Here is a 27,956-nt window from a genome sequence, read left to right on the forward strand (position 1 = left end):
TTCAGCAAGAGTGTTTCACTAGCATATGTGACTGTCGGTTTGATTACTGTTATGTAGTGTCTCATTTTAATGCCTTTTGACGGGCAGTTTTTGTAATACAAATTTGATCAAGTCCAGATGCTTTCTGCATTATCTGCAGTCTGTTTCTTGTGTGTTTTTTTTTTTCAAATCCCGTTAGTTCAATAATCTCACCGAGATACTTAAAGTGTTTGTCTGTTGAGTTCACTATAGTTTGTTTTAAGTTTCGGAATATCTGACTTGCAACATATGAATTCATGGTTCTCAACGGAGATTCGCAGGTTAGACTTCTCAGCTCATTCTTTGAAGGCCTCGATTTGTTTTACTACTGTTTCTTCATTGTCGGCTAGAATAGCTAAGTCATCTGCAAACTCTAAATATGGAATGTTCAATTTTCCTTGAGCTCTTCCTTGTCCGATTGGCTTCCAAAAGTTTGGTTTCCTTAGTTCCATTTCCCATTCTATCATTACCTTGTCCAAACTTTGTTGAATAATAGTGACGGCATCCCATCTCCATGTCATACTCTCGTTTTAACTAAGAATAGTTCCGATCATTCATCTATGAATTTTATTTTAGGTTTGGTTTCTGTCAATGTTGCTCGATCAGTTTTCGAGTTATGGTATCTAGTCCACGTTCTCCTAGAATACTGCATAGAGATTAGAATCAACGAATGTGTAGACTATAGGTTTCAACCCGGTTGCTTTAATTTTTAAAATAGTTTTAAGATTAAAAATCTGTTCCGGGCACGACCTATTAGGTCGAAAGCCTGACTGGTAATCTGAAATTTATGTTCAAGTTATTTATGTGCCCTGTTTAGGAGACATTCGGATAAAACATTGTAAGCGACAGGTAAAAGTTAAATGCCAATGTAGTTCTTAACATCTAAACTTTCTCTCCTCTGCAATATTTTCTGTCTGCCAAATTTCTTGGACGATTTGAGTGACACGTTTTAAGGAATTTGGACAAATGTTCTTCACTACTTCAGCTAACATTTCATCTTCTCCCAATGACTTATTACTTTTGAGCTTTTTATGTGACTATAAATTTCTTCTCGAGTTTTCGATGGTACTGTTTCATTCGCATGTTCTGGTTGTAATCTTGGGAATCTAGTACTTGATTGCAAGCAATTTAGAAGTCATGAGAAGTATTTAGCTAATTCTTGACAATATTCTTTGTTAGTTACTGTCACTTTTCCGTTTTTTTTCCTGAAACAGAGGTTTCATATAGAGTATTCTTTAATCTGATTTGTAAATTTTTTGTAAAAATCGTGTATTTTGTGGTTCCTAAAGTCTTCATCAATTGAGTTTAGCTGCACATTAAGATATTTTCTTTGGTTTATTTATTTTAGCTGTTTGTTTTCTGACTTCGAAAAATTTCTGTTGTGTGGTTTCTGATTTGTCACAATTGTAGTTTAAGAAGGCCAGCTGTCCCTGTTGCGTTATAACAATTTGAATTCCACCATTGTTTTGTTTGTGTGACCATCTTCCGCAGCAGCTGTTAAAATCTGTTATAATAGGTTATCTGTTTTGAGTTGACTGCAATGTAATTAAAAGAATTACACCAGACGTGTTTCACTTTTATTTTCAAAGCATCTTCTGTAGTATTCTGTGAATTGGATACACATGTTTGTACATTTATTTGATTCTTTTAGCTTAAAAACAGCGTTTTCTTTATGAATTTGGTCCATAAGATACTTCCAATGTTTCTTTACACAGTCTGCACCCTCCCCTCTTGCTGGCAGTGGTTGATGTCGACAGGTTTAATTTCACATCTGCATTTTTTGGCATTTTGCGTTATGTCCTGCGCTGCACTATTTATAATTGACTTTCTTAACTGTTTTTCATTCATCACCGCTACAATGCTTATGCATATTCGTTTGTTTTCGTTCACGTTGTGAGTGTTGCCAAACTATGAAACGATTTTGTGTGTGTGTGTGTGTGTGTGACAGAGAGAGAGAGACAGACAGACAGAGACAGAGAGACAGAGGGAGAGAGTTAGTGAAATTACGTAGAGATGTGAGACGCGTGTTGTTTCTTTCCAAGGGGAGGGGGAGGAACGGCAGTGATGGTCTGGACAGTGATTATGGGACAGATCTGGGAGAAAATGGTAGTGGTATATGAAGCCTGTGGTTATATTTGTACTTTTAATGTTATATTAAGTGGTCAATCAGTTAAAAGAGTGTGTGGTTTGCCAAGTTGATCTGATCATTTATGCGTTGTTTCTTTTCTGTTAAGGTTTTTTGGATGTGGTAGTTTTCTTTTAAGGTGAAGAGGTGGTTTTTTGTTGTTGTTTATCATTATGATTTCCATGTCCGTGTCTCTGGTTGTAATTTTATGTTTGTGTAAGTTTCTTCAAAAGTTGAATGACTTCTCCTATACTTCCATGTTCTTACGTGTTCTTTGTATCTGGTGTCAGATGTACTCCTGGTTTGACCTGTTGAGTTGTTGGTTTGATGTGCTACTTTTATGCCTTGTTTTTTGAAAATATTGGATACTCTGTGTGTGTTTTTGTGGTTGTATGTGATTGTGTACCGTCTTTTACTTTCTGTTCCTTTCACACTTTGTCTTATTTCTATTCTTGTATTTTGTGTATTTGTTTGTGATTTTGTCCTTGTGTTGGTGACAGTTGGGTGTTTGTTCTTTTCTGTTTCTTGATTTTCTTGTTCAGCTTTGTTACTAAATTCTCTTTGTATCCATTGTTTGTGGCTATTTGTATTATAGTATTCATTCCTTTTTTCTAATTGTCTGTAAGTAGTTGTACTGTGTTTAGTCTGCGGAGCATGTATCTAACTACTGCCTGCTTTAGAGAATTGGGGTTTTGTGATGTCTTATGTATAATTGTGTCTGTTATTGTCGGTTCTCGGTATATGGAAAATGTGTGTTGATTGTTTTGAATCTTTATGGTGATATCCAAGAAATTTAACTGTCTATTTTGAAATGTATCTTATCATGAACAGATTTTATGTCTGTGTGTAACTGGTCAATTTTATTGTTTGGTTCGTCTATCAGAAACAAAATGTCATCCATATATCTAGTCCAGTATAGGATGTTGTACCTGTTCAGCACTATTTTCTTAAATATAATCTGTTCTACATGGTTCATAAATATGTTTTCTATGGTTCCGGTCGCTACAGATCCCATTGGTAATTCTTCCCTTTGCAAATAGAATTCATTATTGAACTGAAAATAATTGTATTCTGTTATTAGCTCTAGCTAGCCTGGCTGTTTCTTTGATGTATTCATGTGTATTCCACACGAATACATCAAAAATCGCAACGTTTTTTGATTCTTCAGGTCCTTCCAAAGGGATGTTGACATAATTTTTAGATTGTTTTGTTGGCACAACTCGACGAACGTGAATTTGTGTGCAGGGTAATTGCCTACTGTTTTTTTTAATATTTTCTCTCTTTGCCAATTTGTGCATTGAAATCGCGGAGAACGTTTATGTCCTCCATCGGAATTTTTGTCATTTCAGTTTTAAGTTTTCCACTAAATTTTTCTGTGTTCTCTAGTTCTTTTTTGTTGTCAATGTTAGTAGGGGAGTGAACATCAATAATTGTGTATGTTTTGTTGGTGTACTTATAATTCGCATGCTCATTAGTCTGTTGCTGATTTGATTCACATCAATAACATAGTCAAGGATGTCCTTATTCACAATAAGTGCCATATCAAATAACGCAGCTCCTCTGCATATTTTCTTGTCTATTTTGCTTTTAAAGTTAATGGAGTTGTCTTACTCTGTTGTTTCCGAATCGGTGAATCTAGTCTCTTGAAGTACAAGGATTTGAATTTTCTGTCTGTTGATTTCTGGTAGTAACATTCTGTAATTTTTCAGTTTGAGTGTTTAGAAGTTAAAAGTGACACTATACGTGTGAGATATTCGTGTAAATTTACCAAAGTACTCCGACTTTCTCTGTCGTACAAGGTGAAGCTCCCCAGAATCCGATAGCTTTGTTGTCGCTACAGCGCGAGTCGATTGATCGTCTGAGATAATTTTAATGTTATTTGTACAAATCATTCTGCTTGTAATTAGGTTCCAGCTAATGTTGGTTAGATAGAACCAGGGATTGTGAGTTCCTGCAGCGCAGTGTTCAGCTACACCTCATATGGCGAACAGACGCTGGGCAGATTGGTTACCACACAGACGTGTCTGAACTTTTGCATATGCTTAATTGCCTTATAAAGCTTGCCTCTTCAGCCATTTCCACCTTTCCGATGATCTGCACCTCCGCTTTCACTACCGTTGAGGTCTTCGTCGTTATGCTGGCACGGAACCCTTACGAGGTACTATCACCTGGGTCAGGTGAACCAAGGTTTATAACGAGGTATTACTCCTCCCCCTCCTCCTTTTTCAATCTGGCTTGGGATCGGCTCAGGTGGAGTCGGACTGTTATTATTATTACTATTATTATTATAGTGTATTTGGTTTGTCCTGCACAGTTTTTAACACCTTTCCGTTGTTCTATGTAGCATTTGTCGCACTCAGGCAGATAGATCATAAAAGCAACCGACAATAATGTCTGACTCATCTTTCACGCTTATCGTCGAAGAAACTTTTTCGCTTTTGGAATCAGTACACAAAGGTCTCAGAAGGATTACCTCGTCTCGCAGAAAATACAAATTGCTACTTCTGCTACAGTGTAAAGATGGATTTAGTGTACAGGTGACGATAAGGAACAAAACACCAGCAAGATCTGGGCCATGTTTAATCCCAGGCAGAACTGAGTCGCAGGGCTTCCTAATGCTGCCAACACCTACACTGCAAAGCCCCTCCTTGGCGGACACACAGAGCTGCCGACTTGTGGGCCGAGAGGGCTGGGTGCTGAGTGTAGTGTAACACCGAGTCCCCCGGAATATTGGGGACGACTGGGGTACGGCAAGCTTTTCGGAGACCGCAGCACCATTGGAGGAAGTTTCTGTGTAGGCGAAGCGTTTCGGCAACCGCAGGAACGCCGTCTTCAAGCACTGTCGCAAGTGGGCGCTGCTAACTACAAGGCGGTGGTAATTAGCGCAGAGGGGAAGGGGGAGGGGAAGAGGGGAAGAGGGGAGAGAGGAAGGGTGGCCAAGTACAGGAGGCGGCGTCCCTGAGCAGTTCTGACCCGGCACAAAGCAACCTGAGACCGGAAACACTCACAGATCATTTAGTCCAGCCAGTGTAGCATGTAAAAGCGCCTAAAGTTGGTCATTACCACAGTACCTCAGTAAACTATGTTCCATTTAGAAAAAACATTCATTCTGCTTCGGTGTGTTTTATGGGACGAACTGCACCATCAGTGAAAGTGTTTATTGATACGTGGTACTTATTGAAAATAAGGAAAATGTGGAAGGGAGGACCCACCAATATAACTTTCTTTTCACACAACCTGTTTAACAATATGTAAACTGTGTTTTACAGATAATCGAAGCATTTAACCATGAAATTTTATTTACCAAAATGAATGAATTTGCAAAATTCTTTTGACCTTAAACTTTAAGTTGAATAACCTTTGCAAAAGAAGTCTGAAGTGCTGTATTGCAAAACATCAAACAATATGTCAATGGTTACAAGACGGCCGGACCTGCAGCATGCCCGTTATCAGGTGAAACAGCGGTGTTTACTACCGCGCTGGTCACGGTCTAGTTTATTAAATGTCTTTCTGCAACACATGAAAACTACATACGCACCGTTGATGACAAGAGTGATTCAATTACTCTAATCAGGTGACTACACGACACGCTGAAAACAGACGCACATCAGTGCACAGGAAATCTTTCCACGTTTGTGACTCACACCACACGTGCCCAATGTGGGCTTCGTTTGTGACGTACAAGCGTCAATTCGCGGGTGCAAGACGTTCACACGATGTGTTCGGGAAGGCGCGAACGCAGCCTGCTTTGCGAATCTGGTAAATGGGTTGCCTATCTGCAGGTCCAAACCAACTCGATGTGACAATGAGGACATGAGGGTTAACAACGAAACTTGAGGACAGCACAATCTACAGGTGAAATTTGTAACTATACGAATTTCATTAGCATTATTATGCTTACCGTTACTAGTCAGACACTAATACTTAGCAACAAACTGCAACAAATTCCTATTGGTTCTTTGATAAATTATCGTGGGATACACACGTCCCATACCATTGCCAATCAAACACTGGCAAAACGTCACAACTATTAGGTATCTAAGAGTTTGCGTCACGAAAGGTTTAAATTGGATTAAAGTACTTAAATCTAGTAGCAGGAAAGCCGGATGCTAGGCAGATTCACTGAAATATTCCTATGGAAATGCAGCTGACCAGTGACGATGGCAGCACACAAAACATTCCTTCAGTGAGGCCTAGAGTATTGTTTGTCACGTAGGGGCACTTGTAGGTAGTTTTAATATACACTGAGGAACAAAAAAAAGGTGCACTTGCCTAATATCGTGTAGGGTCCCCATGAGCACACAGAAGTGCCGCACCACAACGTGACATGGACTGGAGGGGCTGACACTATGAATCCTGCGGAGCTGACCATAAATTCGTAAGAGTACGAGGGGTTAGAAATCTCTTCTGAACAGCACTTAGCAAGGCATCCCAGATATGCTCAATAATGTCCATGTCTGGGGAGTCTGGTGGTCAGTGGAAGTGTTTAAACTCAGAAGAGTGTTCCTGGAGCCACTCTGTAGCAATTGTGGACGTATGGGCTGTCGCGTTTTTCTGCTTGAATTGGTCGAGCCCGTCGGAATGCACAATGTACATTAATGGATGCAGATGATCAGAGAGAATGCTTACGTACGTGTCACCTGTTCATAGTCGTATTTAAACGTATCAGGAGTTCCATATCACTCCAACTGCATGCGCCCCACACCATTACAAAGCCACCATCAGTTTTAACAGTTCCTTCCTGACACGCAGAGGCCATAGATTCATGAGGTTATCTCCATACCCGTACACGTCCATCCACTCGATACAATTTAAAACTAGACTCGTCCGACCACGCAACATGTTCCCAGTCATCAACAGTCTAATGTCGGTGTTGACGCTCTCAGGTCATGCGTAAAGCTTTGTGTCGTGCAGTCATCAAGGGCACACGAGTAGGCCATCGGCTTCGAAAGCCCGTATCGATGATGTTTCGTTGAATGGCTCGAACGCTGACACTTGCTGATGGCCCACCACTGAAATCTGCAGCAATTTGCGGAAGAGTTGAACTTCTGTCTCGTAGAAAGTTTCTCTTCAGTCGTCCTTGCAGGATCTTTTCCCGGCCGCAGCGATGTGGGAGATTCGATGTTTCACCAGATTCCTGATGTTCACGGAACACACGTGAAATGTTCTTACAGGAAAATCCCCACTTCATCACTACCTCGGGGACGGTGTGTCCCATCACTCGCGCGCCGCCTGTAACACCACGTTGAAACTCACTTAAATCTTGATAACCTGCCACTGTAACATCAGTAACCGATCCAACAACTGTGCCAGACACTTGTTGTCATATAAACGTGTTGCCGACCGCAGCACCGTATTCTGCCTGTTTACACATCTCCTTATTTGAATACGCATGCTATCCCCCATTCTTTGGCGCTACAGTGTATTACATGTATTACAGTAAGCACGTTATACCTATTTTATAAAAGGAAAAATTTACAATAATACTGATACGAAAAATATACACAAATTTTATACTTGTGTAATCTAAGTACAACATTAATATTAGAAGTAACAATAAGATGGGTTTTTCATCATGAGTGCTAATAGCAGTAGGCATGGAGAAAGGAACAGACTAGGAAGGTAAAGATGAATGTGACAACGCACAGTTAAAAAATTTACGGGAGGTAAAGGTGGAATGACTCATAGAGATAGAAAAAGAGGAAGAAGGGCTGGCCATATACGTTAATTGGGGAAGCACAGCGAGAATGACAGGAAGAATTTCTTCAATTTTTTTCTTATAAGTGTCAGGGTTTCGAGCCGCCTGTTTACAATCCCCATAATTGAATACGCACGCCTATACCAGTTTCTCTGGCACTTCAGTGTATGACTTAGAGAAGAAGATACCAGGAATAGCTGTACTTTCCTTCAGGGCTATCGTTAGTAAAGATCAGAGACTCATACAAAACAACGCGTTTGGAGGGAGCTATAAGAAAGCCATGTTCCATATGCATATATCTCAACGCTATTCCCATGCATAAACAGACATGGTTTAAGAAAACTAACATATAGTTGACGTTTATAGTTAGGCACAAAATATCGAAAATAAGCTGACCAGGATAAGATGTAGGTCTAGTATTGCTGCAACGCCCTAGAATTACATATTTGTCACAACGTTTCAGTCTCATGCCATGTATTGTCATCACTTAACTTTGTTTCCACCAGTTAAGGATGAGGGCAGAGATAATTTATCACGATAAAAATATAAGAAATGACGTTCATCATTGAGTGTTAAACATGATTAAGCCAAGCCAGGCTAAGTATAGAACAACTGTTGCATTCATAACTATGGCTCTCTAAGGCTGTAATCAACTACACAAATATCTAATAACAATACTCCACTACACACAAAAAAAACTATCACTGAAGCTCTTATCTTTACGTACAGACAACATGGTCTAAGATGGTGACAGAGATGTAACATCTCCAACAATGATAACAGTGTTAATATATTGAAAGAAAATGATTACATAAAATTATTTATCAATTATCGAGTACAACAGAACACGAACATATGCAGATTGCTTTTTGTATTATGAAAATATGATTACTAATAGCTATGAAAAGTGGAACAACCTGAAATTGTATAATTTCTCAAAATATGTAATATTTGTTACACTTTGCAAGCACAGTGGACCTTAAAATTAAATATTTCCACATTTAAATTTTCTGTATTACTTATTAAAATACACATTGTTTGCATGGTTATGGTAATATGTAAGTATAATTACAAATCTCTATGGATATTTTTAATTTGTTTCAAATTAAAACAACACAAAATACTCTTTGCAAGCACTATAATCCTACAAAATTAAATATTTCCATACATAAATTATAATGATAAGAGACCTTACAAATATTTATCTATTATTTATTGATTCACAGTGTTTGGAAATGAATCTGATCTGGATCGAAATGGATGTTTCTTAAATGTTGCCTCCTCCACTTACGAAACATGGTGAGATTTTTTTAGAATACAACATTAGGCAGAGTTGGATTAAGGTCTGAAATTAAAAATATTGTGATATCACGATTAAATGATGTAGAGCCTAACAAATACTATATTCAACGTTCTTTTATATATGGATTCACTATGTTTGTTGTGGATGATAGCAGTACGAAACAATTGAATTAAAATATTCACTCAATTACTTCATGTCAAATAATATTACCAGCAGAATCGCTGTAGGGCTGAAATACATTCCATACTTATGAGATAATTTCGTCAGTGATGGCCTGGTTATTACTTCTCATTCCATTTCCTGTACGTTCCTTTTAGTATTGGGCCTCTGTTTGTCCGCATTTTGTACTACCTCATATTGCCTTCACGAGGAAATTCAGGTTGTTACACCATAACAAATCACAGAGAAATGAAACAAATTGGCCATCCCTTGCCTTTTATATTTGGTTGTAGATAAGCATTGCCCATACTCAGCAAAACATTGGAGATTGCTTCAACGAATGTATGCAGATGTCAGCAAGTCTCATCGTGATGTCGACTGTGCATGTTCAGATTTGTTCCGCCTAGTAATAACAGACAAAAGCCAGTTCACGTTTATTAAGTCAAGAAAATATAACGTTATTGCTTTATCAAAATAACTGTTACAAATAGAGAGAGGAGGAAATTTACTGTGTGTTACAATTCAGAGACTTGAAATTTACTGATTATCATGAGACAGAAGAGGAAATATTGTACAACTTGTTTTATGCTGTGTATGTACACAAACTGTATCAACATACCTCGAAAATGTATCAGTTTACCTGCCCTCCCAAACTGTACCAACGTCCTCCCCCCCCCCCCTCCCTCCACCACAGTAGTAGCAGCTTACCTTAAGCTGTGTCTATTTGCTCCTAAACCATATCGGCTTACCCCAAAATTGTATCAACCTGCCTGAAATATATCGACTTGACTCCCTCCTAAACCGTACCTCCACCCCAAAAACTTCATCAGATTGGCCCCAAACTGTATCAGCTTGCCTTTAAACTACATCAACTTGTCACCAAACTATATCCAGTTTCATTCATAAATTGTATCAACTTGCCCCCAGATTAGGTCGACTTGCCTCATAACTGCATCAGTTCCTCCAAAACTGCATCAGCTTTCTTCTCAACTGAATCACCTTCCCTGGAACTATACCAACTGGCACGAAACACTGTATAAACTTGTCTCACAAACTGTATCATCTTACCCCGAACTTACTTCATTTTTCTGCGATTTTTTATGACATCACAACCTGATTTTCCTTGTGAAGGCAATATGGGGAAGTACTAAAAGAAGACAAACAAAGGGCCACTAAACAAAAGAATTATATGGAGAACCAGAAAAAAGGTTAACAGCTGACCGAGCTAGGTGCCACAGTGGTTAGCACACTGGACTCACTTTCGGGATGACGATGATTTAGGTTTTCCATGATTTCCCTAAATCGCTACAGGTAAATGCCAGGATGGTTCCTTTGAAAGGGCGCTGCCGATTTCCTACCCCATCCTTCCCTAATCCGATGCGAACAGTGACCTTCCTGTTTGGTCCCCTACCCAAAATCAACCAACTAATTAATAACTGGCTCCTCACTGAGGAAAATTGCTGATATACGTTGAATACATTTCGTGCTCTTATAGCGATTCGGTTGAAAAATGGAAACTGAGTCTGCTGCTAATATTATTTTACATAAAGTAATTTAGTGAATTAAATTTCAAATAGGTATTGCTATCATACACAAAAAACTCAGCAAATCCTTACATAAGAGAACGTTAAAGACTATTTATATAGTCTCTTACCATCACATAATGATTACATTATTCTCAATTTCAGATCCTAATAATTCTGTACCTAATCTTGGATACGAAAAATTCCCACCATGTTTTATCAGAGGAGAAGATTCCAGTTATGAAGCATATATTTCAACTTCCCATCAAATCCTTTATCAAACGCAGTGAGTCAGTATGTAAGGGAATAATATTTACGTGGTCTCTCACCATTGCTTAATAAACATGTTAACTAGGTATTCTCAGTGTCAGACCCTATTACAGCTGTTCCTGACGATGGATACAAAAAAATCTCAGCATGAATCTGACGCTGTACTCTAGAAACCATTTAAATCCACTTCTCAACTACTACAGAGACTGGGACCACAAATCTGAAAGAAGAAAACGGACCAAGGCAAATACGGCGAATCCAGCGTATTTATGAAAGCTCAAGTTGGGGAAGAAGAAGAAGATAACTGCTATGAGGAAGATGATGATAGTGACTATGATGAAGAGGAAAAGGAAGATGAGGATGATTTCGATGAAATTCTTTACTGGATAAGAATCGCCAGTAGATCAAGAGCAGATACTGATCCGAACGAGTTGGTGGAGCATCTAGTTTTCTTGCCTGTTTCGAAAGCAGTGGGCAATAATTCACATGATAATTAAATAATACCTGTTCAAGATGAACTTTGAGAACCGTCGATTATTGCTTGACGTTGCGGAAAATGAATTGGAAGACTGATAAGTTGAAACTGAGGACATTAAGTCTTACACATACTATTGGTAAGACAGCGATATTTGTAACTGCTTTTTGCTAACATAAAATTGTGTCATTGATAACTTTCGTAATTCTCTGTGAATTTTAGCCTGTAAGTTCGATCTGCAGTTGCTCTCACGTTCGTGTTTTGGCAACCAATTTCTATGTACTGGATCAATTAAATATGTGGTAAGATGATCAAACTACTGCTGTCTGCATATCTATAATTTATTTAAGGGCTGCAATAAGCGAGTGGTATGTATTTTAATAAGTAAAACAGAAAGTATAGATGTGATAATATTTAATTTGAAGGTTCATAGAACTTGCAAAGAGCGGTCCAGCTAATGAACCTCTGTGTGCTGCTTAACTTGAAGGTTTGTATTAGTAGTGGCAATAAGCAAGATGTGGGTATTTTAAAGAGAAATTCAGACAATTTAGATGTGAGTATATTTAATCTGAAGGCTAATTGTGCTTGCAAAGTGTGTTTTGTGAAATTTTATTTTGCTATCAGGTTCGAATTTTCATATGGGTCGATAATTATACTTGCATATCACGGTAAGCATGTAAGCTGCATGTATTATAATAAGTAATATAGGCAATTTGGATGTCGAAAAATTTAAGTTGAAGCCCAAAAATGTTCTAAATTTGGAGATATAATACACTTTTATTTTGGTCGAATTTTCGAAGACATCTGTAATTATACTTAGGTTTTATGGCAAGCGTGTGTGCGCCCTCGATTGTGTGTGTCTGTGTGTGTGTGTGTGTGTGTGTACTTGATGTATGATAATTAATTTTAAGAAAGAATTCCCTTTCGAGATATCGACTCTGTCATTGTCGTTGAAGGGATGTTAGTCATCATCTCTGATAATTTTGTGTGTGTAAACTTTGTAGTTTAAGTGCTACATCGCAATAGAAAAACACCTTTTCCTTCCTTCCTGAAGTGATTTTTGCGTGTGTACATCTACATGCGCGCATATGTGTGTGTGTGTGTGTGTGTGTGTGGTGGTATTTTTATTAGATGCTTGAGTAGTTGATCACAGCTTTAAAGAGCCACTCTTCCAGTTGCAGCAATTTGTTTTGTACTTAACCTTGGTTAATATTTTCTAATCAGTATAATCGATTATATTTAGCTATTTATTGTGTCTCTGCACTCATTCTAAGTTCGTGGTGAAACATTAATGGGAAAAAATATTTGGTGATGACAGTACACAGCATCAGATTGAACACCCTTTATATATTTAGATGCCGTTGTGACACTTAAACATTTAACTTCAGGGTGTTCCACCAATATCAGGCTTCAAAATTACATTTTCTGTGTGTTTGATTAGTATTTTATCATAGTCGGCTTAGTTTAGACGTTCTAGGTCTAATTTTAAATGTTAACTGTATGTTAGTTTTCTTAAACAAACTGTGTTTACGCGTGTAAATATAATTTGGGCACTTAATTTCAGAATCCACAGTGATGGTTCTGTGTTCTTGCATAGTATTTTTAGCTGACTTGTCTTTTGTGCTGTTATAAGGCTAATCAGGTTTCAATATTTTAGGCCTAACTGGAAATTTAAACTGTCAGTTATTTTTATATTCATAAAAATAGCATTGTGGCATTTAATTTAAAAGTCTACACCAATGTTTTGGGCACCAGTTTGACGAATATGTGTGAAGGTACACTGTGATACTGTATATAAACTTTGTGATGTTTCACTAAACATACCATTCTTTGCGTTGCTGATATAAATTTGTCGACTTTTTAGACGTGGAAAGGATCCTGTGTGATTTGATGGTTTGACAAGCATCGTAGATGTAGTAACAATTAAACTGCACCTGTGTTGTGTCTCGCACTGTGGTACAGCTACCTGCTGGCAAGGGAGGCAACAGGGGAATAAATCTGTAGTTGCTTTTATTTCACGTTTTTGAAGTGTTGCGGAACAATATTTAAGACAAATTCATGTTCTGCATTCTGTAAACAAACATTATCGAACGTTACATAGCTTCGAATGATGTTGGCATAAGTGGCTGGTGAGCCAGCCCGTAAACGATGTTCTGTAATCAGTAATGAAAAGATAGTTGACAATATTTTTGGTGTCATTTTGAAATACTGGAAACGTATTTTTTCGATAAATGTCTGTGATGGGGGCTATCCCCTAATTGGCTCTTCCATTTTAATGTCAGCAAATATGCTAGACACTAGTCTCTGACTGGACAATAGGTGAGGGAAGAAGGAGTGGTATATCATGCAGTGTGTGTTTGTGTGTGTGTGTGTGTGTGTGTGTGTGTGTGTGAGTAAGCAACTCTTAAAATTCTGAAAAAATAGTGTCCAATAAGATACAATCAACGTATTAATTACTGTTAACTGGTCGTAAACATTTCCTAAAATCTTAGAAAGTAAAATTTACATTCATACTTAACTAAAGACGCTCTTTCGCCCACTATTCCTGAATATAGAGGAAAAAAGGAAGAAACTATAGTCGTGCATGAAGTACCGTAGATCAGGCACCCTAAGGTATCTTGAGTAGTACTTTTGTGTCTGTAGATATCAATGAGAATATTAGTTGAGATATATAATTTAGTGACAGCCTTGCCCATGCGTTTGCACCGAGCGAAGACAGTACATAGTGCCTATATGGTGATGTGTGGACGTTTCAGGTTCCTACTTCATAAGAAACAACGCAGTGCTGTTCCGTGTTTATCATGGCATAGAGAAAAATTAAAACTACATTTTAAAAGAATCACTCCTTCTATCGCGATGTGACAGTAACTGTCTCAAAATGAGTAGCATTTATGTTCGTTTCCGACTTTCATTTAGTCATTATTCGTTAAGCCTTTGCGACGTACTCTTTACAGAGCTCCGTTTGAGATTGCAAATTACCTCTGTACCTCTCTATATTATATGAGAACTCTTGATGATGAAAATACGGAATGATATTTTAGACCCACCACGATGAAAGAACAAGATGTGGAAATATTTTCCTTGTACGCGAAGAGTCCATAAAGCACAAAGCAACCGTTTGCACAGATTTTTCAGCTCCGCGCTTTAAAGCGCTTGTATCTCCCTCCAGTGCTGGGTTCCGATTTCCGGCCTGTGACAACGCCCCCGAAAGATGAACAAGTTCATTAAAATGAGAAGGACCGCGGGTGCCAGTCCTTTTGAACGCCGCCGCCCCCTGCCGGCCGGCATTAAAGAGGATCTTTTGTTGGGGGACGCGAGATTAATCTGCGGCTGTTTCTCCCCTCCACCCTCCCCCCACCACCGCACCACTCCAACCGTTGCCAACGCCATTGTCTCCCGCTTCTACTGGAAAAACGTCCCGCTACCGTAAGACAGCGCTGAAAAAGAACAGATTTTATTTCATAGTCTTCTTCTTTTTTTAAGAAAAGGAAAAAAATAGACTGACACGCTACCGTGACGAATATAATCATACACCTTTTAATTAAGATGGAGTGTTTCTCTATACATCTCATGAGTTTCTTGTCACAGAAGGTTATGGCATGCTTTTACTTTAAGCTGTTACTCCATCTTCTCCACCCATCAAAACTGAATAAATTTACTTCGATGTTTAAGGAATAGGTTTTGTCTTTGACGTCAAGCTATCTGAACGCAGGACAAAGATATGATGAGATTTGGGCTTTGTCGATCCACTGCCATTATTTTTAAGAGCTGGTGGAAATAAGCCTGATATTTTACGAGAGTACTTTATTTTGTGAATGGCAGCCTCGGTTGAACGACCTTTGCGAAACAGAGTGGAGACTGGCGCGATTTCCACGAGCACAAAATCGCGTTCATCTTTAAGTTCTGTGAGGTCGGCTTCTCGCTCACGGAAGGAGCTCTGCCAAGGCGAAACGGCGACAGCAACACAATTACCTAACCCTACTTTTGCACACAATTTTCATCGTGGACAAACGTGGCAATGCATTTCTGGCCAACGTCACTCTTAATAAACACCTTATCAAAAGTATCTCAAGCTAAGAAATACTCTGTCTTGGGCTCTAACGATCCGAACACTCTTGAGAATCAAATCATATACATCCCCACTGACGGTCATGGGGAATTTTTCCCCTTCATTGAAATGACTGATTCGTTAACAAAAGTTCGAGTAGTACAATGTACAAATTTGTTTCCAATACCAGGTCCAATAACATTCATATGTTTATTTAACCATAAACTACTGAATATAATAAAAATATATCCACCATACACTTACGTATCTGACAAATGTTTAAGAAGAGTGACAGAATTCAATGTTTCATTACAGTGTCACTTGTTTACGGAGCTGTTGTTGCCAAGCCCATGCTAAGATATTAAATAAGCGGTCGTTACCAGTTAGCCAAAAGTTTATAACAGAAGCGCAATATCTATACATATCTATACACCTATATCTACACATATCACTAAATTAACATTCCTCGTAGTGTTTTTCTATCTGTACGTCAGGCTAATCTCAGACATCACTGTAGGATATATGAAGATAGTAACTGCTCTCGAAAGAACAGATAACATTGATGACAGTGCAGCTTCTCTAGAATAAATGATAATTAATTGAAACGCTCAGCTGCCGACAGGTGTCCTCAGTGGCTCAGATGGATAGAGCGTCTGCCACGTAAGCAGAAGACCCCGGGTTCGATTCCCGGTCGGGGCACACATTTTCAGCTGTCCCTATCGAGGTATATCAACAACACCTGTCGGCAGCTGAGGATTTCAATTAATTATCAACTACTGTAGGCTGATTCGCGAGGAACTCTTGTGTGTGTGTGTGTGTGTGTGTGTGTGTGTGTGTGTGTGTGTCTGCGTGTGTGCAACCCATTATGCCAGACAAGTCGTGTTGCCAGGGAGACAGTTAGAGGCACCCGTGCGAAGACAGGGTGGGTCACTAGTTACTTTTAAAAAGCAACATCTTGTGAAATTAGTATTCTCACGACTAACCAGACACGGGAAAAAGCTGATATTGCCAATGTACAATTTATTTATTGCCAGCAAAAAGGCTTTTGAGACGGTACCTCTTATAGGATACTGCAAAGAGGATGCGTATGAACACACCTTCGTAATGTAGTAAAACACTGTTTGAAAATCAATTCGATAAGGAAAAGAACAAATGAAATTGGTAAATTTACAGCTGACAAATCAAGAAGCCACCTGCATTAATAAAAATATCTATCACTTTTCCCCAACTGGACAAAGACATTTCAAGAAACATTTTATAATACACCATGTAGTCAAAAGTATCCGGACAATTCCAAAAACATACGTTTTTCATATTAGCTCCATTGTGCTGCCACCTACTGACAGCTACTCCATATCAGCGACCTCAGTAGTCATTAGACACCGTGAGAGAGTAGAATGGAGCGCTCCGCGGAACTCACGGACTTTGAACGTCGTCAGGTGATTGGGTGTCGCTTGTGTCATACGTCTGAACGCAAGATTTCCACACTCCTAAATATCCCTATGTCCTCTGCTTCCGATGTGATAGTGAAGTGGAAACGTGAAGGGACACGTAAAGCACGAAAGCGTACAGGCCGAACTCGTCTGTTGACCGAGCGGTCTAAAGCGCTGCAGTCATGGACTGTGCGGTCTAAAGCGCTGCAGTCATGGACTGTGCGGCTGGTCCCGGCGGAGGTTCGAGTCCTCCCTCGGCCATGGGTGTGTGTGTTTCTCCTTAGGATAATTTAGGTTAAGTAGTGTGTAAGCTTAGGGACTGATGACCTTAGCAGTTAAGTCCCATAAGATTTCACACACATTTGAACTTTTTTTTTCGTTTGTTGACTGACAGAGACTGCCGACTGTTGAAAAGGGTCGTAATGTCTAATAGGCACACATCTACCCAGCCCATCACACAAGAATCCCAAACTGCATCAGGATCCAATGCAAGTCCTATGACAGTTATGTGGGAGGTGAGAAAACGTGGATTTCATGGTCGAGCGGCTGCTCATAAGCCACACATCACGCCGGAAAATACTCGCTTGGTGTAAGGAGCGGAAACATTGGACGATTGAACAGTGGAAAAACGGTGTGTGGAGTGACGAATCACGGTACACAATGTGGCGATCCGATGGCAGGTGTGGGTATGGCGAGTGCCCGGTGAACGTCATCTGCCAGTGTGGGTGTAGTGCCAACAGTAAAATGCGGGGGCGGTGGTGTTATGGTGTGGTCGTGATTTTCATGCTGGGGGCTTGCACCCCTTGTTGTTTTGCGTGGCACTATCACAGCACAGGCCTACCTTGATGTTTTGAGCACCTTTTTGCTTCCCACTATCGAAGAGCAATTCGGGGTTGACGATTGCATTTTTCAACATGACTTTTCCGAAAGTCAGGTGGTATGTCGCCAGACTCATACATTCTACACACCAACGTGAATAATCCTTTTGTTGCCATTTCCCCCAATGATTTTAAAAATTTGGATGGAATTTTATCAATAACTTCTGGCTTATTTGATCTTAAGTCCTCATAAGCTCTTTTAAATTCTGATTCTTAAAACTGGATCCCCTGCCACTTCTAAATATACTACTGTTTCTTCTTCTATCACAGCAGACAAATCTTCCCTCTTACAGAGAACTTCAATGTACTCTTTCCACCTATACGCTCTCTCCTCTACGTTTAACAGTGGAATTCACGCTGCACCTTTAATATTACCCTCGCTTTTTTGTCAGCGATTGTTGTTTTGAGTTTCCTGCATGCTGACTCCATCTTTCCGACAAATATTTCTTCCTCGATTTCTTCACATTTTTCTTGCAACCATTTCGTCTTAGCTTCCCTACACTTCCTATTAATTTCAGTCTTCAGAAACTTGTATTTCTGTATTCCTGAATTTCCCTGAACACTTTTATACTTCCGTCTTTCATCGATCAACTGAAGCATTTATTCTATTAACCATGGTTTCTTAGCGGTTACCTTCTTTGTACTTATGTTTTTCCTTCCAACTTCTGTGATTGCCCTTTTTAGATATGTCCATTCATCTTCAACTGCAACTGCACTGCCTACTGAGGGATTCCTTATTGCTGTACTTGTAGCCTTAGAGAACCTCAAGCGTATTTCGTCATACCTTACTACTTCTGTATCCCATTTTCTTGTGTATAATTTTTTCTGACTAATTTCGTCAATTTTAGACTGCTGTTCATCATTATAACAATGTGGTCTGATTCTATATCTGCTCCTTGTTACGGCTTACAATCCAGTATTTGATTTCGAGACCTCTGTCTGACCATGATGTAATCTAACTGAAACCTTCCTGTATCACCCTGCCTTTTCTAAGTATACTTCCTCCTCTTGTGATTCTTGAACAGAGTGTTCGCTGTTACTTGCTGAAATTTATTACAGAACTCAATTAAAATTTCTCCTCTCACATTCTTTGTCCTAACCCCATATTCTTCTGTAATCTTGTCTTCTTCTCCTTCCCCTACAACTGCATTCTAGTCCCCCATCACAATTAGATTTTCACCTCCCTTTACATACAGTATTACCCTTCAATACCTTCTTACACTTTCTCTATCTCTTCGTCTTCAGCTTGCGACGTCGGCATGTATATCTGAACTATCGTCGTCGGTGCTCATTTGCTGTCTATTCTGATAGGAACAACCCTATCAGTGAACTGTTCACAGTAACACACTCTCAGCCCCACCTTCCTATTCATAACGAATCCTACTCACGTTATACTATTTTCTGCTGCTGTTTATGCTACCCTATACTCGTTTGACCAAACATCCTTGCGTTCTTTCCATTTTACTTCACTGATCCCGACTATAGCTAGACTTAGCCATTGCAGTTCCCTTTCCCGATTTTCTAGCTTTCCTACCTCATTCAAGCTTCTGACATTGCACGTCCCGACTCGCAGAACGTTATCCTTTCGTTGATTATTTAATCGTTTTCCCATGGTCACGCCCTCTTGTATCAGAATGGGGGACTATTCTGGAATCTTTTGCCAATGGAGAGATTATCATGACAGTTCTTCACTTACAGGCCACATGTCCTGTGGATACATGTTATGTGTCTTTAATGCAGTGGTTTCCATTATCGTCTGCATTCTCATGACGTTGATCATTGCTGATTGCTCCGCCTTTAGGGGCATTTTACCATCCCAAGGACAAGAGACTGCCCTGAACTTCTATCCGCTCCTCCGGCCTCTCTGACAAGGCCGGTGGCAGAATGAGGGTGACTTTTTATGCCGGAAATTTTCAGCTGCCAATGCTGACTGTTAATCGAAATTTAAGCGCGGCAGATTTCGAACCTGGGACCGAGGACATTTTGAATACTAATCAAAGACGCTACCCTAGACCATTTTTTTCTCTTTTTTTACTGTGCAGTTACGTTAACTACAGCGCCATCTTTTTCCTTTTTTTATGCAAAAATGGTTCAAATGGCTCTGAGCACTATGGGACTTAACATCTGTGGTCATCAGTCCCCTAGAACTTAGAACTACTTAAACCTAACTAACCTAAGGACATCACACACATCCATGCCCGAGGCAGGATTCGAACCTGCGACCGTAGTGGTCACGCGGTTTCAGACTGAAGCGCCTAGAACCGCACGGTCACACCGGCCGGCTTTTTCTTTTTTTTTTTCTTTTTTTATTATCAGAACGACTTGGCACTATCATGGATCTTCAGTAGACCATACAAATCATCATGTAAGCTGCAAATGAAAAAAAAAATTACTTATGATCACAAAGCAACAAAAAGAGAAAGTAAAAAACCCAAGAACATTGCCGACAAACCATAACCAAGCTCTCATGATGTCTATCAACATTTTTATATAGCTTTTATATTTTATTAATTCTTTCTAAAAATTTTATTTATGTTGTATATTTTACATTTATTCTTTTAGTCCTTACGTAAAATCTAAAAGCAGATGGACAACGAAATCAGATTGTGTTCTAAGAAGTAAACTTAGAAAAATTCCAATTTGACTTCAAGGACTGTATATGCTCAAGTGTATATACAGGGTGGTCCATTGATTGTGACCGGGCCAAATATCTCACGAAACAAACATCAAACGAAAAAACTACAAAGACGAAACCAGATGGCGCTATGGTTGGCCCTCTAGATGGCGCTGCCATAGGTCAAACGGATATCAACTGCGTTTTTTTTTAAATAGGAACCCCCATTTTTTATTACATATTCGTGTAGCACGTAAAGAAATATGAATGTTTTAGTTGGACCACTTTTTTCGCTTTGTGATAGATGGAGCTGTAATAGTCACAAACGTATAAGTGCGTGGTATCACGTAACATCATCCAAGTGTCCGGACCGTTCGCCGGATAGTTACGTTATTAAAGGAAACCGGAAGTGTTCAGCCACATGTGAAACGTCAACCACGATCAGCAACAAATGATGATGCCCAAGTAGGTGTTTTAGCTGCTGTCGCGGCTAATCCGCACATCAGTAACAGACAAATTGCGCGAGAATCGGGAATCTCAAAAACGTCGGTTGCACCCTTAATATATTTCTATGCACCAGGAATTGCATGGCGTCAACTTAGAACGTCGTGTACTGTTCTGCCACTAGGCACAAGAAAAATTACGGGACGATGACAGATTTTTTTCACGCGTTCTATTTAACGACGAAGCAACATTCACCAACAGCGGTAACGTAAACCGGCATAAAATGCATTATTGGGCAACGGTAAATTCACGCTGGCTGCGACAAGTGGAACTTCAGCGACCTTGGCGGGTTAATGTATAGTGCGGCATTATGGGAGGAAGGATAAGTGGCCCCCCATTTTATCGATGGCAATCTAAATGGTGCAATGTGTGATGATTACCTATGTAATGTTCTACCGATGTCACTACAAGATGTTTCACTGCATGACAAAATGGCGATGTACTTCCAACATGATGGATGTCCGGCACATAGCTCGCGTGCGGTTGAAGCGGTATTGAACAGCATATTTCATGACAGGTGGCCCGGACGTTCAGCGGATCTGACGTCCCCGAATTGCTTTCTGTGGGGAAAGTTGAAGGATATTTGCTACCGCGATCCACCGACAATGCCTGAGAACATGCGTCAGCGCGTTGTCAATGCATGTGCGAACAAAACGGAAGGCGAACTACTCGCTGTTTAGAGGAATGTAGTTACAGGTATTGCTAAATGCATTGAGGTTGTCGGACATCATTTTGAGCATTTATTACATTAATGTGGCATTTACAGGTAATCACGCTGTAACAGCATGCGTTCTCAGAAATGATAAGTTCAAAAAGGTACATGTATCACTTTGGAACAACCGAAATAAAATGTTCAAACGTACATGGGTTCTGTATTTTAATTTAAAAAACCTACCTGTTACCAACTTTTCGTCTAAAATTGTGAGCCATATGTTTGTGACTATTATAGCGCCATCTATCACAAAGCGAAAAAAGTGGTCCTACTAAAATATTCATATTTCTTTACGTACTACACGAATATGTAATAAAAATGGGGGTTCCTATTTTTAAAAAACGCAGTTGATATCAGTTTGACCTATGGCAGCGCCATCTAGCGGACCAACCATTGCGCCATCTGGTTTGCCCCTTCAAGCTAGATCATGAGATATTTGGCCTGGTCACGATCAATGGACCACCCTGTATACTTCGTCTATATACTTTAGCAATAGAACTGGAGCGATACTGAGTCAGAGCACAAAACAAAAGGAACAGGGAAAACCGGAGAGAATAAGCCGAAGCAAATCATATGGGAACAAACATAAGAATGAAAATACCTATCATAAGTAAAATGACATTAACCAACTCACTGCCGACGGAAAACAAAATTCAACATGTTAGCGCAGAGGTCTCGATATAGCAAGCATGTTCTATACGCCATGATCATGTACTGCATAAAGTTCATGGGATCTTCGTCCTCACCTTCTACAACAAAATGAACGAAGTGCCCCAGCAACCACGTAACGGTATGGGTTTTCGACCGTGGAAAGAAGGAAAAACCTGGGCGCAATGTGATGTCCGTAGTTTATTCAGTCTCAGAAGATGGAGCAAGGAAGAGCAATTGTATCCTAATCGAAGACCAGTTTGCCATATGACCTCCACAAGTAAAGCGTTGCTGTTTCGTTTCTGTAGACGTAAAATGACTACATAAACCCGTGTCGCTAAGCCCAATACGGAAAAGCCGCTTGTTCATTGGAATCAGCCGGACGGGGTGGCCGTGCGGTTCTACGCGCTACAGTCTGGAACCGCGCGATCGCTACGGTCGCAGGTTCGAATCCTGCCTCGGGCATGGATGTGTGTGAGGTCCTTAAGTTAGTTAGGTTTAAGTAGTTCTAAGTTCTAGGGGACTGATGACCTTAGAAGTTAAGTCCCATAGTGCTCAGAGCCATTTGAAGCCATTGGAATCAAGTTGTTTACTACCTCTTACTACAAGGACGCTACGCGCATCGGCAAAATCGGTAGGCTGATATTGAACCAAACTGTCTTCCAAGTTGTTTGCGGCGATTCTCTTTCAACTAGGTTCGGCCAAGATCCTGCTTCCCAACGAGTCTTTAGAAATTTCATGGTGAGGACGGGTCTCCATAAAATGTCAGTCCCTAAGTAGCTCACCGCAAGACAGAAGACCGAATGTGTTCTAACTTATAATTTAGGTGACAAACACCAATAAGAGGTTCGAGACTAGCAGGACGGACAGAGAGAAATAAACGAGACATGAATGTGTGAGTTACTTTAGTCATCGTAAAAACAGTACATGTCACATATAGCACCTGCATCTCCCTTCGTATATCAGCTAGGCCCAAACCCCCAAAGGAACGAGGCTTCGTGACCACCTAATACTGTAAGCGAAATATTTGTCTTTTCCATAAGAAATGATCAGGCAACTGTAGTTTCTCCGCCATCATCGAGGGAAGAAGATAAGCTTGGGCCACGTAATACGCTTCGCGTAAGACATATGTGTCCATTATTCGGACTTCTTGGAGCAAAGTAAGAGAACGCCTTTCATGTTTTTGTATAGCTACCTGAATTTTTTCCGTAACAGACTTCCAGTTGAGTGTCACCATTTTGAGTGGACTTTGATCAATGATGATACCGAGAGACGCATGCCAATCCACTGCAGTAGCTCATGAAACAACCACGTCACCAAAACCCCGCAAAGTAAGAAGCTTGAATATAACTTCATTAAGTAGTCCACCGCAACTCCGACAATAATCATCGATTACAGCCTTCAGTCGGTGTATCTCAGCAGGATGGAGGAATAGAACGATCTGTATCCGCGTATGCACGAACAGCTTTAGTCCCTCGGGAAAGCGTCCAACCTTTAGCTGGGATGCTAACACAAGTAAAGTCATTGACAGTGGGCTTCCTTGAGGCACTCCGCGACGGTTATTTATCGGAGGCCATTAACAACCACCGAATCTGAAATACTCTTAAACAGATTTGAGAGCACTCGCCCTGTGTCAACAGTACGAGGTGCATTCAAGTTCTAAGGCCTCCGATTTTTTTTCTAATTAACTACTGACCCGAAATCGATGAAACTGGCGTTACTTCTCGACGTAATCGCCCTGCAGACGTACACATTTTTCACAACTCTTACGCCATGATTGCATGGCAGCGGCGAAGGCTTCTTTAGGAGTCTGTTTTGACCACTGGAAAATCGCTGAGGCAATAGCAGCACGGCTGGTGAATGTGCGGCCACGGAGAGTGTCTTTCATTGTTGGAAAAAGCCAAAAGTCACTAGGAGCCATGTCAGGTGAGTAGGGAGCATGAGGAATCACTTCAAAGTGGTTATCACGAAGAAACTGTTGCGAAACGTTAGCTCGATGTGCGGGTGCGTTGTCTTGGTGAAACAGCACACACGCAGCCCTTCCTGGACGTTTTTGTTGCAATGCAGGAAGTAATTTGTTCTTCAAAACATTTTCGTAGGATGCACCTGTTACCGTAGTGCCCTTTGGAACGCAATGGGTAAGGATTACGCCCTCGCTGTCCCAGAACATGGACACCATCATTTTTTCAGCACTGGCGGTTACCCGAAATGTTTTTGGTGGCGGTGAATCTGTGTGCTTCCATTGAGCTGACTGGCGCTTTGTTTCTGGATTGAAAAATGGCATCCACGTCTCATCCATTGTCACAACCGACGAAAAGAAAGTCCCATTCATGCTGTCGTTGCGCATCAACATTGCTTGGCAACATGCCACACGGGCAGCCGTGTGGTCGTCCGTCAGCATTCGTGGCACCCACTTGGATGACACTTTTCGCATTTTCAGGTCGTCATGCAGGATTGTGTGCACAGAACCCACAGAAATGCCAACTCTGGAGGCGATCTGTTCAACAGTCATTCGGCGATCCCCCAAAACAATTCTCTCCACTTTCTCGATCATGTCGTCAGACCGGCTTGTGCGAGCCCGAGGTTGTTTCGGTTTGTTCTCACACGATGTTCTGCCTTCATTAAACTGTCGCACCCACGAACGCACTTTCGACACATCCCTAACTCCATCCCACATGTCTCCTTCAACTGTCGATGAATTTCAATTGGTTTCACACCACGCAAATTCAGAAAACGAATGATTGCACGCTGTTCAAGTAAGGAAAACGTCGCCATTTTAAGTATTTAAAACAGTTCTCATTCTCGCCGCTGGCGGTAAAATTCCATCTGCCGTACGGTGCTGCCATCTCTGGGACGTATTGACAATGAACGTGGCCTCATTTTAAAACAATGCGCATGTTTCTATCTCTTTCCAGTCCGGAGAAAAAAAATCGGAGGCCTTAGAACTTGAATGCACCTCGTAAAACTAATTGCCTTCACAGTCCGAAGCAAAAAGTCGTGATTAACACGATCAAATGGCTTATCAAATTCTAGACAGGCAGGGGCACAAGGGACGGACGTTACAGCAGCAACCGAAACCACGTCACGACACCCGAATATAGAGGTAGGAATGGTACGATCAGGTACACGGCTTTGATGTTTTGTGACACTAGTCTCCATCAGTGGCGACACCTACTATTAACTGCCCGTGACACAGTCTTACAATCAAAGATTAATTGGGCGAAAGCTAACAGGGGCAGCCGGTCCAGGGCGTTTCGGGTTTAAAGCAATTTTTCCCACATTGAACGAGGTCGGCTCTACTCTACCCTGTAACACTTCATTCAAAAGGGACGTAAAGATAGCAACCAACAACGGCCAAAAGCGCACGTAAAATTCCTTGGGAAGTCCATCCAGACCTGGGGACTATTGAGAAGGCGATCTAATGATGAGTTTGTAAATTTCCTCATGCTGAAAGACAGGTAAGAACTTTTCATTGTGTTCAGGTGTAATTGTTCTATCCAAGATAAAAGGTTTCACTGGAATCATCGGTGTCTTAGACGTCTACACGCACTATATCAGCTTGCGCCATTACGATACGTCCATTATTTGTTGTGAGAGAATGAATACAAGCGCGTCGACGACGGGTCTGATGCCGAAGCAAATTATACAAAAAGTCAGTTCGTCTGTCACCAATGAATGTGGCTTGGATCGCATCTTCAAACCTTCTATTTGTATTTTCTTCATTTTCAGCAATTTTGCCTTTACACGCCTAACATCCGCAATTAGCAGAGGGGCGCGATCTCTAGTATCATTAAGTTCAAGCATGGTGGAACAGTAATATTCGTAAGTTCTCCGAAAGTCTCGCGCTATGCCCACACAAAAAAGTACAAAAGTTTGCCTCAGCCTCGGTTTTGCGAGCTGTGTCGACCAGTCAAGGATGGAAGAGTACTTCCCAGTGGGCCGTAGAGGACGGTATCACATAGCTCGCATCACGTGATCGAGGGAGCATTCAGCTAGTTTAGCAGCTTTTATCATCCACGGAGTGCGAAGAAATTTGACTGGTAGCCGTTGAAGACAGACTTGTAGTCACAACACAGTGATCTGAAAAGGGAGATGAGATGATTTCAACATTAAGAAAACGCGCGGGCAGTCTGATAAGTAAAACGTATCTAACCTACCACTAGAAATTGCAGTCAAGTGGCTAAATTTAACTAACGTCAGGTATGTACATATCCATACGTCTTTCAGGCGTAATTGATGAAATTCAAAAGAGAAATTAAAATTTAGAGATTGATCTGCCGGATGCAATGCACGGTTAAAATCACCATCCAACAGAATACCCGGAGGATTCTTACGCAGCAGATAAACAACTTCATGTTTATAACAATTCCAACGATCCACTGTGCGACCAGTGCCATAAGGGGCATATAAAAGGGCCAAGCTAAGATTAAAAAGTTGACAACCTATGCACCTGCCAAAAAGCAACATTTCACCTCAGCACCTCGGCGATAGGAATGCCTTCACGAAAGAATAAGACGGTCCTCAAAGAATATTAGAGTGCTACATTAAAGATCAGATCACACGAGAACCAGTAAAATGAATGTCGTAAAGAAAAAAAAAAAATATTAACTTGCTAAATTTGACTTTGACACAGATAAGACAGGTACCGCATTTAAAACTCTTTTGATTTTTTGCCTACATGCATACATTTTAAAAATTTTTACCTGTCTAATACAAACAATATGTGAAAATATTAGATGGATATATTTTCTTCGTTGCAGCTGTAAGGAGAGAACGGGTTAGGTAAAGGATGAGTTGGCGGTCGGAGGTTTCAGTCTCTCCGGTTCTCAGATAACGCCAGGCAAAGTATGAGACAACTGCTACAACTCGCGACGAAAACTCCGTTCTACGGCAGCTACACGCCGTAAGATTTATCTGGAAACACTTTCAGAATGAGAAGGTTGAATAACATTGGCAGTATGATATCTTCTGACTAACAAACTGGTCGCTTAGGGAACGTCTTGAACACACAAGCTGCCGGCGCAACACTGCGCATCGTTCGGACCGTGATAGTAGCAGATTCGCCCAGTATTGTTAATTCGCGAAAAAAATCACTATGCACTGTATTGCTTAACGCACTAATAGTTTTAATGAAGATTCGGGGATCCAACATCGAATAAACTTTCGTACACGGTATTTACCTTCTTCTTCCACAAATAATTTTTTTTTTATTCTTGATAATTGCGATTACAAGTTGTATCTCCTTTGCACTTAAAAATTACTTCTACATCCAAACTTATATGACCTCAAGAAAACACAATGTCCAATCGATATTCCTTATCGCCGGCAATTACAAAAATCGTAGATGCTCTTTTTTCCCAGCAAAGAGCGTTGTCGTCTCAATTACGATAGCACTTCATCGCTGGTACTCGCAGCCAGAATATTACAATAATATTACATTAATTAGGGACATTATTGTCCAAACGGCCGCATTGAAGCCAGTAATAATGCCTTTAATAGGAAGTCCTATATCGTCAGCTTTCAATTAGTGAATTTTGTGACCCATTAT

At 40.4% G+C, this 27,956-nt stretch overlaps 1 protein-coding gene and 1 non-coding gene across 2 annotated transcripts in view; both read left to right on the forward strand.

Annotated features, from left to right (window-relative positions):
- LOC126263277 (uncharacterized) overlaps window positions 1-27,956 on the forward strand; it is an 881,511-nt gene that overhangs the window by 672,256 nt on the left and 181,299 nt on the right. The window lies entirely within an intron of this gene.
- Window positions 16,245-16,318, forward strand: Trnat-cgu (transfer RNA threonine (anticodon CGU)). Its single transcript has one exon. It is a non-coding gene; the product is annotated as a tRNA-Thr (tRNA).

The sequence above is a fragment of the Schistocerca nitens genome, chromosome 6, assembly GCF_023898315.1.
Source record: "Schistocerca nitens isolate TAMUIC-IGC-003100 chromosome 6, iqSchNite1.1, whole genome shotgun sequence".
Taxonomy (NCBI): domain Eukaryota; kingdom Metazoa; phylum Arthropoda; class Insecta; order Orthoptera; family Acrididae; genus Schistocerca; species Schistocerca nitens.